Source organism: Mustela erminea, chromosome 15 (assembly GCF_009829155.1).
Source record: "Mustela erminea isolate mMusErm1 chromosome 15, mMusErm1.Pri, whole genome shotgun sequence".
Classification (NCBI taxonomy): Eukaryota; Metazoa; Chordata; class Mammalia; order Carnivora; family Mustelidae; genus Mustela; species Mustela erminea.
In genome coordinates this window covers 1,397,964-1,416,817 of record NC_045628.1, presented here as the reverse complement: position 1 = coordinate 1,416,817, position 18,854 = coordinate 1,397,964, and the positions used below count along the sequence as shown (strand labels likewise).

The following is an 18,854-nucleotide window of genomic DNA, read 5'->3' as shown; positions in this document are numbered from 1 at the left end:
GCGTCTGCGCGTCCGACCTTCCCCGCACAACGGCCCCGAGAGCCGCCGCATCGGTCCGAGGGCCGGCGCGGCGCCCCCGACGCAGGACCGGGCCGGTGCTCGGCGAGGCCCTGCCGGTCGGAAGCTTCCGCACACGCGGCGGACGGCCGGTCCACGCGGTCTGCGGCTCCGGTCGCGGCGGGAGGCGCGGCGGGCGCCCCGACAGCCGCCCCCTCGCGTCCCTCCGGGCGTCCTCTCCGTCTGCGCAGCCGCCGTCCCCCGCGCCCTCGTCTCTCCCGCGTCTCTCAGCTTCCCTCCCACTTCCGGCTTCCGGCCCGGAGGGAGCGGGCGGCTCAGCCGGAAGCGGAAATGGGCCTCGGCTCCGCCCACTGCACGGCTCCTCCCGCCCCCGCCCTGCGCCTGCACCGGGCTGCTGCCTGCGGGACCCTGCGACCCCGCCGGGACTCGCCACCCCGCGCGTCCGGCGGCCGCGTCCTGCGCCGACCCGACGCCCCGACCCCGCCGTGCGGTCGTCCTTGCGGCGCGGGGCACATCCGTGCGTCTGGCTCGGACACTCAGCGGGCCCGAGCCCCCGCCGACCCCGTTGCCGCGCCCCGCGCCCCGCCGCGTTCTTCCTGCGTTTCCGGACTCGGCCGCCGCGCCCGCCGCACCGCACCGCACCTTCGGCCGGTGTCCGCGTGGGCCCCGCGTGGGCGGCGTCAGTGGCGTCAGGGACTCGCCGACGGTCGTCCACGTGGCTGCCCGCGCTTCCGCCCAGGCTCCCACGCGTGCCTCGGTCGGGGCCTCGCCGGCGCCGCTGGCCACGGGCACCCACGAACGCCCGGCGCCGGCGTCCCTCGTGCTGGTGTCCTCAGCGGCTCGCCGGTGACTCTCCGCGTCTGCTCAGCGGCTGCGCAGTCGGCGTCCCCGGCTGGCCCCCCGACTGTCCCCGGCTGTCCCCGACTGTCCCCGGCTGTCCCCGACTGTCCCCCCGGCTGTCCCCGACTGTCCCCCCGACTGTCCCCGGCTGTCCCCGGCTGTCCCCCCGACTGTCCCCGGCTGTCCCCGGCTGTCCCCGACTGTGTCCCCGGCTGTCCCCCCGACTGTCCCCGGCTGTCCCCGACTGTCCCCCCGGCTGTCCCCGACTGTCCCCCCGGCTGTCCCCCGACTGTCCCCGACTGTCCCTTCTCACGCTGCGCAGGTCCCGCCGACGGCGGCTGCCGGGCCGCGGGGGACGGTGGGGTCCCGCGGGTCCGAGCGCGGACGCGGCTTCCCTGCCCGGCGGCGGGTCCCCGGAGCGCCAGCAGCACCGACGCCGCGGCCCGCGCTCCTGTGGCCCGGGGTCAGCCCGCGGCGTCCGGGAGCGCGAGCAGCTCTGCCCCCAGTGCTCGCCGCGAAGGCGCTTCCTCGCCAGGGGCGCGGCTCGGTCCTCCCGGCGGCTCTTCTCGGCGGCTTCGGGCCGGAGCTCCGGGCTCCTCCCGGCCCTGCCCTCGCGGCGCTCTGCGCTCCCGCCGCCCTCCCCGTCCCGTACTGCGCGCTGCTCCGCCCCTGCCCCGGGGCTCTCCGGCCGCGCTGGCCGCCTCGTTTCCGCGGGCAGGACCGCGGGGGCCCCTGGAGGCTCCCACCCACTCGGCCACCGGGTCCTGCGGGTGTCGGGGCCTCTCCTGCCCTGACCTTCCCGGCGGGGCCGCACATCTCCCCGCGAGCCGGGCCCAGCGCCGCCGTCCGTCCTCCTCCTGGCCGGCCGCATCATTCCGGCGGCGGCTTCTGCAGTCGGGAGTCCCCCGGCCGGAAAGGACCGGACGCTCGTGCGTGTTCGCGGCGGCCGTGCCAGGACGACCCGTCTTGCAGCGCGTGCGGCCCCCAGGCTCCCCGCGCCGGGTCCTGCCCCTGCGCCCGGCCTGTCCTCTGCTGTCCCTCGAACGCGCGAACACCAAGACCCCGATATCCAGGCCGGCAGCGAGTCCTGCGTCCTCTGCCCGTGTCCAGCTGCAGAATGTCCTCTCAGACCGCGAGGCCCCGTCCCTGCGCGCCCTCTGAGATCAGCAAGGCCGTCCCCGCGGGCGTGCAGCAGGGACCTGGGGAGGCAGGCTCTGAGTGCTCCCAGGTCTTGTCTGCAGCCGGCGGCGTTGCCACAGCGGCCGGTGCAGGATCACTGACGGGCCCCACGGTGGCCGCGGCCGCCCCGCGCATGTCACTCTCTCCGGGGGCTGCCGCCGACCTCCGGGCTCGGGCTCCTTGCTGCCCGCCCTGCCGAGGCCCACACACTTCTGCGGCTTTCTCTCAGCCTGGCAGGGCATCTCCCCGAACCTCATTCCCGGCATCGCCCGGGAAGGTCCAGGCGGTCAGGAACGAGCTGGGAGCGGAGCTCCTCCTGACCTCACCCGCTGAGCAAGCAGGATCATCTCACAGAAGGAAGGACCGGGAAGAGCTTCCGATCCAGGATCTGTACGCGTAACATCCACCGCAGTCGGTGGTGGTGGAGTCAGTGACTAATAAAAATGTCATTTCCTGTGATTTTTATAAATTACAGTAAATATGCAGTAATGATCCACATTAGGAGCTGAAATGCAGGCAGCCATCTGGAGTGGAGGCCAGGGGACCCATCGAAGCCTCGAGAGGTAGTCCCCACAGGTGCAAATTGACACCCGGGGAAACAGTAGTTAATCCGTTCTAGAATTTGGAGAAAGAGAGAATGTTAAAATAAATGTATGTCAAGCAGACAAATTTGGACTTCTCCAGGAGGATCTGTCACGTCAAACAGGAAATAGCTATAAATTACTTGTAATAGTAAAAACCTTGTCATTTATAACCTTTAGAGCAACAGGCTCATTTAACACATCAGCTCACAGATCAGGATCTGGGGCAGTCGGCCCGGGGGTTTATTTCACTTGTAATGGGCAGAAGCGGGAGCCAAGCGTGCGTGGTCGGCAAGACCCCACAGCACGCTGTCGGCATTCGCAGCCACAGAACGAGCCAGCGAGAGAACCAACCGCCTCAGGCCCAGGGCGGCGAACGTGTCAAGATACGAAAACCGTTTCTGCTCTGAAGAAGAGAATTAAGACGTGATTGGAAATGTCATGCCTTGGGTAGCCTCATAATGAATAATTCCAAACAAATCCCACCATTATTCTGTTTATTTGTTTTACTTAGAAGCTATTTGAAGTCATTGGAGCTGAAAGGATGTCTCAACATGCCCAGCGCATTTACTGTATCTCGTACTCCTCTCGCTAACCAGCGCCCGGGCAAACAAGGACTGGGGTCCCCTGTCTCTTTCAGTTTCCTCCAAGGCTAGTGCCCACGGACCGCACTGCAGCCCGCAGACACCTTAAGGCACTCTGACGCCGTCATGAAGTGCCCCAGGAAGGCGGAGCACTACACCCTCGGTGTCATTTGAATGTTTAGCGGGAAGGAGGTATCTGTGTCAGAGACACCTGCTGGGGCTTACGTGCACTGAATAAACGTGTGATGTCGGCTGATGCGGAGGGAGGAAGGTTCTGGAAAGGAGGCATGGAAGCGCCAACGCACGGCCCGGGAGGACGTGGCCGCAGCCACAGTTGGAATCTGTGGTCTGTCGGTTGCGTGGCTTTCCCACGTCCTTCAGGATAACGCTTCTGGTCGGGGTGAAGTTTGTCCCCATCCAGTGCACGACTCGCTGCTGCTTGAACACCCGCACACTCAAGTTAGTCTTAGACAGAAGTTAAAATTTAAAAATTCACTTTGGTAAGTAGTTTATCGTGTTCATTTAAAAGAATTGCTGCTCTCCCCCTGAGCGGGGTCCTGTTCTCACAACAGCCGCTGGTTTCCTCAGCCTGGCGGCGGTCGGTGAGGGGAGAAGGGGCTTAGGGACACGAGGGCATCTGCGGGGAGAGTCCGGGCACTACTCAGAGCACGCGGGTCGCCGTCCTGCACCGCGGGGAGAAGAGCTGAGTCTGGGACCCACATCACTCAGGTCGACACCCCCGTCTGGAGCACCAAAGCCGAACCCAACCAACACAGCACGCCGAGACGGGTCTCTTCACCGTGGCCTTCACCAAACACACGTGTGTGTGGAGTGACACACTGACTCGGGTGCAGCAGACACATTACAGAAGCGGGTTCTTCCCGCAGCTTATGTAAGTCTAGAAATACCAGCAACCTGCGTCTTTAGCCTCAACTATTCTATTATCACTGATGAAGGAGTATTTTTCTGTTCGGGGGGTGAAGCGAATGGATAATTATCTCAATCCCACGTTTTTAACATAGAGACCGCGCGTTGCTTGCGCAATCACACGTTATGTTAGCCCATCGGTTGAGTTTCAGCGAAGTTCATGTCTGCAGAACAGCGGGTAATTCTGAACATGCTGCAGCAGAGTGTGACAAACTCGTCTCGCTACTGCCTCGGTTCAGAGACGCCCAAAGTAAAGATGCGTCCCCGGCCGACCGGCATCTTACGTGTGTTGAAGAAAGCGGGTGTGCGTGCGTGCTAACCTGTAGATAATCTCTTGTCCGTGTGGTTTACGGCGAGGAGAGATTGTGTGTCAGAGGTCACCTGTTCTGTCCCGATACCTCGTTATGTAGGAATTGTAAATCGTGTCCCCAAACTTCAGCATGGCTATTTTTATTCTAGGAAGTCCTGTATTTTTAAGGGGCTCCCACTGGATCACCCTGGGGATTTGACAAGGGCTCCTCTTGCCTTGCCCAGCACGGACCAGAAAATTCACAAAGGAAGACTTTGGAAAACGGTCAAAGGATGAAGCAAGGAGATCGGTTTCCCAACTGGTACCAAGCGTGATGATGACTCAAAACAAAAAAATCACCCAGTTAGTACCACTGAATGGGATTTAATTAATATTTTAAATTTCAAGATGAGCGTGCAAATGTGCAGCAGAACTTTGGGCTATATTTGGGCTTGTTTTCTGGAAACCTGACAAGGCAATTATTGTAATACAGAAAAGTCTGCGCCGCTGACCCCGCGTCCGTGCCACACGGTATTTCCAGCCTGCATTCCTGCCACGTCTCTCCTCAGAGCCAGAAGTCTTGCAGAGGACTGGGAGCCAATTTTAAAACGTCAGGTCAGTTGGAGGTGGTGTGAGGACAGTAGAGAGGACAGAAAGAACAAGTTGAGATCTTTAGATTTTTAAACGATCGGGGTTCCATACAGGAAAACAGACGTGTTGGCGCAATGCTCCCACACCGCTTCTTAGCACAGCTGACTGGCTGGAGGGGAGCAGCCCCCCGTGCGCACACGGTCGGTGGCTCTCTGTCCCCGTCTTCTCCAGCAGAGGGCTGGTCCACGACTGAGGCCGCCGCTGCCCCACGGTCGGTCCCTCTGCTCCGTACCTCATCCTGTTCCGCTGGTGGCATCGCCTCACCGTCCTCTAGGCACCGTTTACAGGGAATTACCTTTTCCCTCAATTATCCATCCCTTAGGGACCCAGGTGACTCTACAAGGGTTTGCATTCAAAGGACACAAAGAGCAAGCCATGGCACCCGGCCGAATGAAAGAGTGATGTTCTGGTGAATTTGGCCTAAATAATTTACTGCTATGGAAAAGTGGAAAAGTGGAAGGTGAGCTCTTTGACCAATAAATCTCTCTTGCCCGGGAAAGCCTTATCTGGCCCCGCCAACATATTCCACACGAGGAAGCCATCACCATTGGCTCTGGTTTGTTATTTGTAAACCTTGATCTTCTGCACTCGGTGTCCTAAATATGGATAATTAGCGTCAGTTTATCATGCTTCTGCATATTTTCTCTTCTCTCCAAACACGCGGGCTTCCATTGGCTGCCGTTCTGCCACAGAAGATTATGGAGACAGATTGCAGAGAATGAATGTGCTAAACGAGATTAGGAAGGAATAGAAATAGCAACTTGGCCAATAAATTCCTCGTGAGAGCCTTATCATACAATTACACGTTGACTTGTTTCACACTCTCTCAGCCTCTTAATCCAACGCCCCCACCAAGAGTAAAATTTCACTAATTTCTGAATTACCGCATATCCCCCTGACTTGTTACCGAGAATGGTTAGAAGGAGAAACCCCTGCTGAAAACAACACATCAAACTTGACAATAAAACAAAAACAAAAACAAAAACAAACAAACAAAAAAACTTAAAATGCCAAAATGGGTGGTATGGATTTGGGGTGTTTCAAGCAGGTTCGCCGCCCAGGAATGAACATACAGAGCCTTGGCACGGAGAGATGTTTGACTCCACGTTGAGCCCCCAGCTCCTCTCGCTGTGCCCCGGTGGGGTCCAGAGCTGGAGCATCTCTTCCTGTCAAGCAGCGCCGTCTGACGCGCTACAGGACAGGACCAAGCCTTTGCTTCTTTGCTTCCTGTTACTGCTGATAACAATCGGTGCCCCCGAGGACTTGTGGGCCCGTCCCTAGAGCTTCTGGGGTACCAGCCCCTCTACACCCAGACACACTTCCCACCTACGGCTCCTGATGCACGACCAGGGGCATGAGTAGAACTCCTGCCCCTTCCAGGTCCCAGAGAACAGTGTGACCACGGCCACTGCCCTGGGGGCGTCCACAGAGGGAGCCCTCCGCTCCTTCCCTGCCCCGGGCTGCACTATCTGTTGGGTATTGGAAGAGGCCCCTGAAGGGCTTCCACGCGCCAGGCACTATTTCTAGCACCAAGCCACAGCCCGGCCTGAGGATGCACCCTCGGAAGCCAGGCTTGGGGGCCAGAAGCCGGTCTGCAGGGGAAACCCGTCTGCAGGGCGGAGCGCAGGCGTGCAAATCCAGATCAACCTTCCACAGGACGTGCTGCGGGAGAGGACAGGCTCCCACTTCAAGGTGAGAAAAAATTCAGGAGCTAAAGAAATCCGCAGCAACCGTGAACGGTTTTGAACGCAGAGCATTAAGCAGCCTTCCCTTTTTTTCCTCCAAGTCCTGCCTGGTAGGGTTCACTGACGGAAGAACCCGATCCACGGTCGGGAAACCGAGTCCACACTTCTGAAGGCCTGCCTCCGGGCTCTGAGGGCGGGGAGGCAAGTGCACAGCATTTGGCACCGGGCACGGTACTAGGAAAGAACCCGGCCCTGGTGCTGCTCTGTCTTGAGCTGACGAGTATGCGTTTGCCTTCTGCAAGCTGCCTCATTTCTCAGCTGTCGAGACTTTTCTGTTTCAGAGCCAGAGCCAGCCTGGGCCGGCCTCTCCTCCAGGCACCTGGGCAGGGACAGTGAACCGGGGCCTGCCAGGAAGCCCCCACCCGCCAAGCCAGGGCCGTCAGCACAGGCTGGAGGCCATTCCGGGGGCTGCGACAACCCAGCACCTCAGGTCCTGAAGTCATCTGTGTCTAGAAAAGCACAAACACACCGCAGATGGCCGGGAACTTCCGCTTTGCCTGAATCTTCCTTCTCCTGCCCAAGGAGGTGCGGGGCCCCTGAGAAGGAGTCAGACTAGCTTGTGTCTTCCTTTCGGGGGCGTGGGCTAGGAGAGTTTGCAGGGCTGACATATGGGACTCTGAGCTTCGCCTTCATCTCCAGCGAGGTGCAGGGCCCCCGCGGCTAACAGGGCCCAGGCGGGGGTTCCCCGGGGACCAGAGCTGGGGGAAGCTCAGCGGAAAATGCGAAATCAGACGGGTGCTCCAAAAACTGGCCTCTGGTCCCTGTGCCGCCCTGTTTCCTGGGCTGGGAGCTAAGCTGGGGGGAGGGCAGGGAGAAGGAGCCGTTTGCCATTAATCTGGGAACAAACGGCTAACCTCGGTGACTGGGATTGTCGCTTTTCTTTTCTCACTCTTCTCAGTGTGGGGAAGCGCGGAGCCGGCGCGGAGCGATTGTGAGGGATTGTGAGGGGCTCTGCTGGAATCTGGCAGCGCGGAGGCTTGGAGAGCAGCCCCATGCTGGCTCCTATTCAGCGGGCGAGTTTTCCTCGAGCTTTGGAAGTTTCGCTCAGCCGTGCACTCAATGGCTTCACAAAGCTGATTACAAGCTTCAGCGCATTCCTGAAGGAGCCAAAAGCGACGCAGGTGCAAACGAGCCGAGGGAGCCCCTTATCCTGGTGACAGAATGGGGCAAGCTGGGAAGGGCTTGGACCACACAAATCCAAGCTCACCAGGCAGCAGAAAGCCTGCCTTGGGAACCGGGGGTCATTATCCGCCCTATTCAGCAGGGCCCAGGGACCCTGGGGGCCCGGAGGCAGACCTCGGGGGAGCACCAGCTCGCCTGTGCCACTGGGGTCCGCACCGGGCGTGGGCTGGCCTGGGGCGCTGGGCAGAGGGGGGCTGCCTTTGCACCCACGGCCTCAGCAAAACCTGTGCTCCCATGTGCCCGTGTCAAAGTGCGCAGGAGGCAACCGGCTGTGTGGACAGGACGCACCGCCGGGTCATCCAGCGTCCAGACTGCCCTGCAGGGTCTCTGCCCCAGCCTGGCGCTGTGGGTCCCCGACGGTCCCCCAGGCCACTGACACTCAGCTCCAAGGGTCATTCTGTGCCCTTTCTCTCCCATCCCCCCTTTCCCATCAGTCCTCCTGGCCAGTGCGGTGGGAGGGACAGTGCGGGGTGGAGTGGGGGCAGGTCACGGGGTCGCCCCTTCGAAGAGATCAAGAGGCCTTTGCAGTGAGTCTGATTCCGCGGTGGAGAGGAGGGTCCGGCCTCTCTGGGAGAACGAAGGACGTGCCCTGCTCGCTCTCAAGGACCAGGGCCCCAGGGCGGGCCCAGGACAGCGCCGCCGAGGCAGGGGGTGGGGGAGGCGCGGGCACGGGGCGTCCCCAGGGGGCCGCCCCAGACCGCATCAGGTGCGGGGCTGCGAGTCCCGGCCCGGCGCACGCGGTACTAGCGTCCCTGCGTGAGGCCCGGGCGGAGGTCCGCCTGGTGCGCGCCCCCGCGCCCTGCGCCCTGCGCTGCGCGCTGGGCCTGGCTGCGCCCGGGGGTCCCGCGGGCAGGGCCCGGGCAGGGCGCGCGCGCCGAAGCTCTTTTGTCTGATAACTAATTTGAGTTAATGCGATCTTTATGTAAAGCTAACAGCGGATAATTGTCTATTTTCTCGCCAACAATCTCCATCACAATCACTTATCTGGGAACCTGCGGCTGGATTAATCGTTATATTCCCGAGATGAGCGTTGCTGCGATCGGCAGCGAACGCGGGTGGGGACAGGGAAAGGCCTCCCCCGCGCTGGCGGGGCGGCTGCCGGCCAACCCCGCTACTGCCTACAACTCGGCAGCTCGGCGTTCCGGGGGTTGGTGCCCACGGGTGCAGCAGAGCGCCTTCTGTGGGTCTTGCTTTTCCTGGGCGGGGGGGTGTCGCAGGGAGGGGTGCAGGAGGAGGAGGGAGGGAGACAGGGAGGGAGGAGCAGGAGGAAGGGGAGGTGGAGAGGAGGAGGAGGAGGTCCTGCAAGCTGCAAGGCCGGGCACAGCCAGGGGTCTAGCTGGGCCTGGCCCTTGGGAGCTCCGGCCCCAGGATGCGGCCTGCAGGTCCACGCGGTGGAACTGTCGGTGCCATAATCAAGTCCTGATTGGGAGAAAGCCCCGCGGCCCCTTACTTTCTGCAGAAGAGGTTCTCCCTCCCTTCCTGCCCCGGCCACCTGTTCCGCCGTAGGTCCCTCCTCCAGGATCCGCAAATCTGCAGATTATTGGCAATACTTGCACTCCCGTGACTGAAACCCCCAAGGAGAGGACCTGGGGTGTGAAAGCGTGTCCCAGGGCCTCAGTCCCCACCCTGCTCCTGTGCTGGGGGTAGGAGGATGGAGCTGAGGCCTCTTGGGCGGAAAGGCACTTGCATGACAAAGATTTTGTCTTCGGAGCAGAAGTCAACGCATCAGTGTCATGAAATCCAGGCCAGCAGGTCTCAGTGCCTGTGACTCGAGTGTGAGCCTGATTCAGGAGGCCGATTGCCCTGTGTCTGGTGACTTGGAAGTAAACCTGCTCTGTTTCCTTCAGCTCAGAGTCGCCAGCCAACGGAGCGCCATGGCCACTTTTCAAAATGGTGTTTTTGGAAAAGAGAAACTCGGTCTCTCTTGCGACAGTTTGGGGCCTCATAGAAGGAAACTATTTGTTTTCCTTTGGCAGACTCTTAGAATTCTAAGAGCAAAGGCGTACACTGAAATAAAGTGCCATAAGTGTCCTGGATTTTTACGGAAAGGAGGACCCGAAACTGCCCCCCAGCAGGGCATTGTGAGGTCCGCTACACTCCGTGGTCTTCAGTTTCCCTTCCAGCAGCTTGATGAGGTCTCGAAGGCAAACAAGTAAATCCACCCTGGGAGCTGGCGGCCGCCGCGCGGAGTTTCCCGGGGCGGAGTTTCCCGGGCGGCTTTTTGTGGCGGCTTCATCTCTCACCTGAATCTCGTCATCTCGGCCGTCTTGAAGTGATCTGCGAACAATACTGATCCCCGCGACAGAGCCGCTGGTCAATCAGGCAGAACAGACTATGCAGATGCGGCGGGGAGGCCGAGCGCCGGGAACACTGGCGCCCATTGTCCGCGCGTTTCAAAGTGCGAGCAGCTGCGCAGACTTGTCGCCCTGGACCCTCGCTTGCCACACTAATGTCATCATTGCAAAACATCACATTTGAGCACCATACAATCCGAATTCATTAGCAGCCTTCTCGGCGAAGTCTCTCTTCTCCCTGACAAGTTTCAAACCACAGACCCCCTCCTGTCGGGAGGGGAAGGAGGGGCTCGGCAAGGGACAGACACCGATGATCCACACTTTCCTCTCTCTGGAGAATCTGAAAACTTTAAAACGGTCCTTGGGCTCCGGAGCTCGGATGTCTGACTCAAGCAACTCTGAGTTTTCGAGGTTCTCACGTTTTTCTGAGTGTGGCTTGCAAGTTTAAATTCCCGAGAGCAGCCATCGTAACAGGTGGCGAGCGTCTAACACAGGCGCCAGCTTCTGCTCTCGGGACAGGCCAGTGAGAGCCCCTGAAGGCTTCTCTCTAGACCGAACTCCCAACAACACATACTCGAGCTGTTGGCCCAGAACAAACAAGCTGGTCAGGAAGGCAACATCGCTGCTCGACGGCGGCGCTCCGAACCACTCACCGTCCCGGCGCATCGCAGGCTACCACCGCACCACGACCATATGGCCACCCTTCTCCCTCTCGGCCACCTTGCGCCCCCACCCCCCCCTTCCAGGGTGACCTCGTTTTTCCTGAACCGTGTGGCGGGAGGGGCGGCCTGTGCTGGCTGCTCTGGCCCACTGCATCCCTGAGCCTCCCCGAGGCCAGCTCCAAGGACGCAGAGGCCGGCTGGACCAGGGAGGCCTGGGCACCCACGAAGGTGGCTTCTTCCTCCAACAACTGACCTGTTAACCTGTCCTTCCTCTGCCTCTTTACACAGGATTCCGTGTGGGTTGTCCTCTCCCTTCCTCGTCGTGGATGGACATCTTTCCCAGAAGGCAGTCAACACAGAGACAGGCTCCAGGCCATTCCCAGCCCCGGAGCGAGAGGCAGACATGGAGACTGAAGGTGCCCCAGGGTCAAGTCTTCCTGGGTGCCCAGAGGCTCCCGGGGGTACCCGGAAGCCTCTCCAGGTGAATGATTTCCTGACAGACTGAGGGGGTAGGATTTGGAAGGGGTGCAACCAAATCATGTGTTCGTAGACACGTGGAGAACTTGAGATGAATGGAGAGGAGGCCCCACCGGTGTCCTGCTGGGGGCTGGGGGCGGGGTGCCGGTGAGATGCCCCGACTGCAGGCGGCTCTGGTTCATTGTGGGTGCCTTTAGGGAGGGGACCTAGAACACTCCTTTTTCTCCCCGAATGTAGGATTTGGGCCTGGACCCTGTGGCTACTCTCGAAAGTCTCTGTGTTTCCCTCTTCCTGCATCGCTGGGCCCAGAACCTCTCCCACAAGGGCCACAGTGGCTGAGGCGGAGCCGGAAGCCCCCGCCATTGTCTCGAGATCCTGCCTGTGCTGCACGTGGAGATGTGAGTTCCGGGGAGACCGGGCTTTTGCAGGGCGTAGACAGTGTCGGGTTCACTGGGGGTGTCCAAAATAGGTTTGCCAAAGGCCCGAAGAGGCCGTGGCCGTGGGTAGAGCCAATGGGCACAGGAAAGTTGCAGTGGTCCTGTGGCCATCTTGCTGGCAGAGGCCACTTGGAAGTGGCCCGGCGCCCAACCCCGGGCTGTGAGCCTGGAGTCGCCCTTGCCTCCCTCCCCTTCTCGACATGTTCACACAAGCCACACACACCTTACACACTCAGGGCCTCACCCAACGCACAGTGTACACTCACCTTCACACAAACAGGCAGAGGCTCTCTCTCCTACAGATGCACATGCTACATAGAGACACACGCACGTGCTCTGCACATTCCCACACATGCTGCTCGTCTGGGGTTCTGTGGGGCAGGCTGCTTGGGGGGGTGATGTGGCCAGTGACCCCCTGGCTCCTGTTAGAGACACACCCAGAATGCGTGAGCCGACCTTGACGGAACTCACCAAGTCCCACAATGAAGGGACGCCGTGAGGACAAGGGGATGTTCCCGACCCCCTTCTTCTGAGCTTTCCAGGCAGACCCTTCCAAGCTTGTTTCCCATGTGCTGGGTTCTTTCTCCCCAGCTGCCCACTCACATGTCCGTGACCCAGTTTGGGGGACACCGGCCACAGGTGGCCCCGGAGCATTTACAGATGACCAGTCCACGCGGGGGTGTGCAGGGGGCAGCCGGACCCTCCAGCTTGTGAAGGTGGGGGGTGGACAGAAGGCCTGTACAATGCCTCAGGGGACATTGAAACCTCTTGATTTCATGTTGAAATGAGTGAAATGTGGATGTAGGGGGTAAAACTGAACACGTTTTTGAAGTTCTTTTCACTTGCTCCTTTTACTTTGGAAAATGTGGCTATGGGGCATTTCAGGTACCCCCAGGACCCCCACCTGAGACTTGAATTGGCCCACGGGGCCGTCTTGGACCTTCCTCGTGCCCTCAAGAGATGGAGGAGGAGAAGCTCACCTGGAGGGCGAGGCCGAGCATGACGTTTCGCAGGAGGCAAAGCAGAACCTGCGGAGCTCCTGGTGCTGCCGTCAGGTCATCTGTGATCAAGGCTGCTTTCCTTCCGCGGGAGTGAGCAGTGGAGTGGAAAGGCAACGCAGAGTGTGTTTTCTTGCTCGATTCATTTTCTTCCCATTTTAACTTTAATTCTGCCTAATCGCTGTATTGTGACCCCAGTCGTCAATCTTTGATGCACTCACAAGTAGCTCTGGAAGGACCTGGCTACAAGTGCTGGGTCTTGATGAAATGCAGATGGCGACAGGCTACCCGGTAATGTCCCCCCGGGGGGGGCTGAAGCAACCCTCTCCGGCCCTTTTCGAATTTCAGGCCAGCGTGTGGGCGGCCCTCTGCAGCACCTCTCCCTTGCAGGGCGTTACCCCCACCGCTGCCTGCACAAAACAAACAGGAGACCTGAGCGAGAATTCAGAGCCCTTCAAAGTGCTTTCTGCCGAGCAAGAAAGCAAGTCATTTCAGATTCGTCTGTTCCTACAATGGACCCAGGGCTTCGAAAACCTGGGGAGTCACACCTTGGTCAAAAAGATGACAATAAAACATATTTGCAAACATGTTTTATTTTAAATAAAATATTCTTAAATGGTCTGCATTAACAGTTTAGAGACAAGACTTCTAGCAGTAAAGTCATAAAACTTAGAAATGACATTTCATCCTTTGATGACAGCAAGAAAGGAGACTTTGTGCCGAGAATGTTGTTTAAATAAATTCAGCGTAACTGTGGCACGAACATGGGCATGCCTGCATACTCAGTCTGCACACGTCGTATTTTTACACATTAACTTCTGGAGTGTTGCGTAATTAATGAAGAACCAATTCAGCACGAGTGTGAGCTGAGTCTATGTGCCAACAAATCGGACCCATCTCATAAACAATTCGGCATAAAATTTTAAAAATCATTTTTATCGTAAAAGGAATTCTACCTGCTACTCATGGATACATCCATTAGTTCTGGTTTTTTGGCCAAATGAAATTTAACTAAGGGAAAGAGAAAATGTAGAGTACTGAGAATGATCCAGATTTTATGGGTAAACTAAGGAAATGGTTTATTTCTTGTACTAATTCCTTGGAAAATATCACTTTTGTTTTTTGAGGCTTATGTTTAATTAATAAGAAACTAACAGAAATACTTAATCTGACTGCCTGTTTTTGACAAAGTTTCCAGGGAAAGAACTAGAACTATAGCGTGGAGCGGCTGAGGAGCCTCAGGCGTCCCGCTTGATCTGAACTCACTCCAGATCCGTAAGACGGCATTGGTGTTAGTGTGACAGGCGGCTCTCTGGGCTGATTTCACATTTGCTGGCGTTGAACTTACTGGGATGACTTTAAGAAATGAAGTGTAAGAATTTGTTTTATTATTTTTTTAATATTTTATGTGTTTATCTGACAAGATCACAAGTAGGCGGAGAGGCAGGCAAAGAGGGAGGAAGAAGCTGGCTTCCCTCTGAGCAGAGAGGCCGATGCAGGGCTCAATCCCAGGACCCTGAGATCATGACCTGAGCCCAAGGCAGAGGCTTAACCCACTGAGCCACCCAGGCGCCCACAAAGTGTAAGAATTTAACCACTTTCTGCTTCCTTGGGATCATCTCGGAGTAAAAGAACCAAACGTGACTGACCAGCATTGGGGAGGGAGATCCGGGCACAGGGCAGATTCTACACGTTAGCAAAGTTCCCAGCTAACTTCTCCTGCTGCTGCTTTAATATGCGAACTGCGTGCTCTCATTCGCTCTATCATATCATAAAACCAGAGAGACTCTCATTCACTTTCCTGTTTTTCTTTTCCCCCTAAAGTCGATAATGGTTATACACTTTCAAATATTTGCAGACAAGATATTTTGGATAAATAATCTAAGATTAGCTAAATTAGGTCAATGTCCACACAAGGCCAGTGAGATATGTCCCTTGTGTTCAAATTATCTGGTGTCAGCTACATTGATTGAAAAAGCACTACCGACCAAAAAAAAAGTCTTATTACAAGATGTCTCAAAAACAGATAAGCAATGAAGCCCTGTGGTAAATGAGCGAGCTTATCTAGATTTAATATGGTGGTAAGCAAATTGTACATGTTTTTTGCAAGTTAGACAACTTATATGGGAAGCGGACATTTCTCAAGTTTCTCTGATTCTAAGCCAGTCACTCGAGTTTGCATATCAGTCCGTTGCTCTTGGGTTTTTTCTTTCCTTCAAAGTACGTTCTGTAGAAAGGCTGAAATGTTACCAAGTTCAGGACACGCTGTTGGACTATTTAACTCCTTCTGGGATGGACAAGAGGCTGGTGATGTCCAGTCTCGGTGTCAGGCCCTTCCTGCTCACCTGTTTCTCTCTGACACCTGACCTCCGGCCTCGCTTCTCTCTGAAAAAACCGACGGTGCTGACCAGATTCCCTGGACCGGAACAAAAGTTGGAGAGGAAGATGCCGGGGCCTTTCCTGCAGAGACCAGGGCGCTGGGGGCAGGACCCTCTTGCAGGCGATTCTCACCAGCGGGGCCTGGGGGAGGGCAGCGCCAGCCCCCCCGCCCCGCCCCCGGCCATCCTCCTGGAACCTTCCCTCCAGGGCTTCCCTCCTGGCTCTCACGCCGCCGCCAGACTTTATTTGCCATCACGGGAGACCGAAGAAGTGGACCATTTGTTCTCGCTAACGGGACGGCTGCTCGTGAACGGGTTTCCAGGACGCTCGGCCGGTCAGCCGGGGCCGGGACCCCGCTCGCAGCCCCTGACTCGGGCGCGTGTGCGCGGCCGCAGCTCTGCCCGCGGGGTCAGGCTGGCGCGGCTTCCGACGGGCCCACGGGCTCGGGCGCGAAACCCCGACGCCAGTCCACGGGCAAGCGGAGCATCCGAGCTGCCGCGACAGCCGGCGAGCCCGCCACGGGGGACGCCGGAGCAGCTGCGCCCCGAGAGCAGCTGCCGAACGGAAATAGAAATAAATCCGAGTTGCGATCCGGAACGAAGAGCGTGTTTTCCTGTAAGACGCTGCGTTCGCGCGAGGACGGGTGCGAATCTGCCCGCTGGGCTCAGGGGTCTGGGCTGGCCGGCTGACTCCCCGCGGCCCCCGCCCCCAACGGTGCCCCCCGCGCCGCTGGCCCCGACCAAGGACGGCAGTCAGCCTTCACCCCTCCCCGGGCCGCGGACGCTTGCAGGGCGCCGTCCTGACTCGACTTCGGAGTTTCGGGGGCTGCGTCTCAGCACTCCTCGTCTTCAAGCCACAGACGCCCTCCTAGGCCTAGCGGAAGGCTTGCGGGCGCGTAGGCACCTTGCCGGTGTGGCGTCCCGAGCGCCCCGGCTCTCTGCACCTCGACCTCCGCGTGCACGGCACGAGGGTTTGGGTCTGCGGCGCGGGGCAGCTGAGCCTCCTCCGCACCAGCTCCCGCCTCCCTCCTGCGGCCGGACCCGAGCGCCGGCGGGTGCGGGTCCCATTCAGGGGCCCAGCTCCGTAGGCCGCTCCTCCTCCCGGAGCCGAGCAGGCCCGGGGCTGACTAGAGCTTGTTCTCCGTGTGCGCCTCCCTCGGGGAGGACATGGGGGCACACGGAGGGAGCTCTGGCCAAGCTCAGCCCCAGACAGCACCTTCCGCAGACCCGTGGCATCACCTTTTATTCCTAACCTGCGGGCGGGAGCAGATCCTTTGCTGCGGTTTAGTCATAATTACAACAGTAACTTTCATCTCTTCCCGTAAGAAAGGAGAAGACCAGAGGGTCAGCCTTCGGTTCAGTGATCTATCCCGTCGGTTAGGGATCTGTTATATTCATGGTATTTGCAAAGGGTGGCACATGAAACTCAAAAAGATCCTGGTTATGATCCATGCTCTTAAGAAAAAGAAGCAGGAAAGAAATTCTCAGTCCTATGGGGGCAGAGAGCAGTCTGGAAATGGGGCGGTGGGTCAGCCCCCCTGAGGCCAGTGGGCATCTGCTTTGGACGAGGTCACAGGGGACAGCCAGAGACCTCAGGACATCCAGAGACCTCCGTCTTGAACCAAGAGGAGGGAACAGCATGTACAAAGATGCAGAGGCAAAAAAGAGAGTCACAGTGAGGAAAGTGCAAGCTGGGGGGGTGGTGTTTACAGGGGATGTTTACAGGAAGGAATGCCTTAATCATTCTGGGGGAGGAGGGTTGGGAGCTGAGCAGTCAGGGAAAGCTCCTGAGGGAGATGGCGTTGGCTCTGGACCTTGAAACGAAGGCCACTTCTGGAAAGCCCGAGTGGCAGGTAGCATCTTTTGGGCAGAGGGAGCATGGAGGGGGGGCTGCAGTGTAGTTGGGGTGGGGCACCCTGGGTTTGGTTGGAACAGAAAGCTTTGACCACGTGAAGAGGGTGATGATACTGGGGAAGACATCAAGCGGTGGGGGGGGGCCTTGACCAAATTGCGTGAATGTAGGTCATGGTTGTGCACGACTCTTTGGGCAACAGGGAACCCGTCTGGTGATTCTGAGCAGATGCGAGATTTGCAATTCTGGGTATGTCTCCTGGTCCAGGATTTCTCACTGCTAGGGCCATTGTAAATGGTATGGCTTGCTCCTTGGTCCCTGAGAATTGTCCTTGACAAGAATCTGAGAGCAACTGAGCCCAGACAGAGACAGAGAGAGACTGATAGAGAGACAGAGATAGGCGAGAGATACAAAGACACACACACAGAGACAAAGACAGAGAGAGAGAAGATCAGAGACAGAGAGGAAAAAAGAGACACAGAGACATGGAGAGAAAGAGACAGACCGAGAGAGATAGACACAGAGACACGAGGAGACAGAGACGGAGGATGGCTGCAGGTGGAGAGTGGGGTGCTCGAGCCATGGCATTGGGGCCCCTGGAGGCAGATGGTCACAATCTTACGGTGATACAAGGAGGTGTATGCTTTCTCAAGCCGTTCAGTGGGGAGGAAGGCATGAGGGGTCTTGCAGCCGGAGTTTGCTGAGTGAGGCCGGTGTGGGGTTCAGTAGAGTGCCTAGCTGCCCTTCCACGTGGGGGCAGCAGGATGTGCCGGCAGGGTGGGAGGTGGGACCAAGCAGACACGATCCTGCACACTCAGGAGCATGGAGCTATGCAGACATGAGGCTTGTTGGGAAGATAGTTTTCCAGGCTTTTTTAATAAAAAAAAAAATCAAATTAACACAATTGATAAAGCATAAAATGTTTCTCCTGCCATGAGGGGCTTTTAATTAAACGTTGGTGATAAAGGTACAAATACATAATTAATGCTTACATATTTATAGATGTCATTGTTTTGTTGATTTTTCAAGGAATTAAAGACACGAATGAAACTATGGAGTTTCAAAGAGACATTTCAATCTCATTCATGTTCTGGTCTGGAAAAATGGTTCCCTTTTAAACCTTGTGAAAGCCACACTCGAGACACCTATGATTGAACAGTTAGTGCACACGCGGAGAGAACTCTGTGGCCTCCTTAGTTGGTACACGTGGAAACGGTGTAACCATTCAAGACGAGGTTTTCTCTGCTTCAGAATTAACTGGTGGGAGATCTGAGGCAAAGGGTGGGTGTGAAGAGACTGGGCTTGGAGTCTGCCCCCGGCCCCATGCACCGCTGCCTGCCGGCCCCCAGCTGGAGGACCTCCCCGGATCCACCGTGAGTGGCCCCCTGCAGCTGGGCTGTGAGCACAGCCTGAGGAGGACTCTGAGTGGGTGGGACTCAGGTTTTCAATCCAAGCAACCGGCTCCAAGGCTACACAAGCGCTCTGCCTCGCAGCTCACGGACCTCTGCAGAGAAACACAGAAGAAAGAGAAATTCTTATCACCCGTCATTGCTGATCAGTGAGGAAAAATAAAACAGCAGTGCCCTCCGCGTCTTTTGGTGGAGAAATCATGGGGTTTTTTCCTTCCCAAGTTAGAAGTGAGGCTCTGAAAAATGATGCCAGGAGGCTGGCCATGCCTACAGGTTGCAAACACAGAAAATGCCACCCTCCCAGAAAGAGAAAGGCTTGGAGAAATGAGTTGGAAGAGGGTAGGAGGGAGG

The 18,854-nt window shown here is 57.8% G+C and overlaps 1 long non-coding RNA gene across 1 annotated transcript in view; it reads left to right on the top strand.

Moving 5' to 3' along the window:
- LOC116574369 overlaps positions 1-14,294 on the top strand; it is a 52,970-nt gene extending 38,676 nt beyond the window's left edge. The window contains exons 2-4 of the long non-coding RNA XR_004279247.1: positions 11,241-11,433; positions 11,667-11,827; positions 12,752-14,294. This is a non-coding gene — a long non-coding RNA (uncharacterized LOC116574369). The remainder of the gene's footprint in view (positions 1-11,240; positions 11,434-11,666; positions 11,828-12,751) is intronic.
- The last annotated feature ends 4,560 nt before the right edge of the window (positions 14,295-18,854 follow it).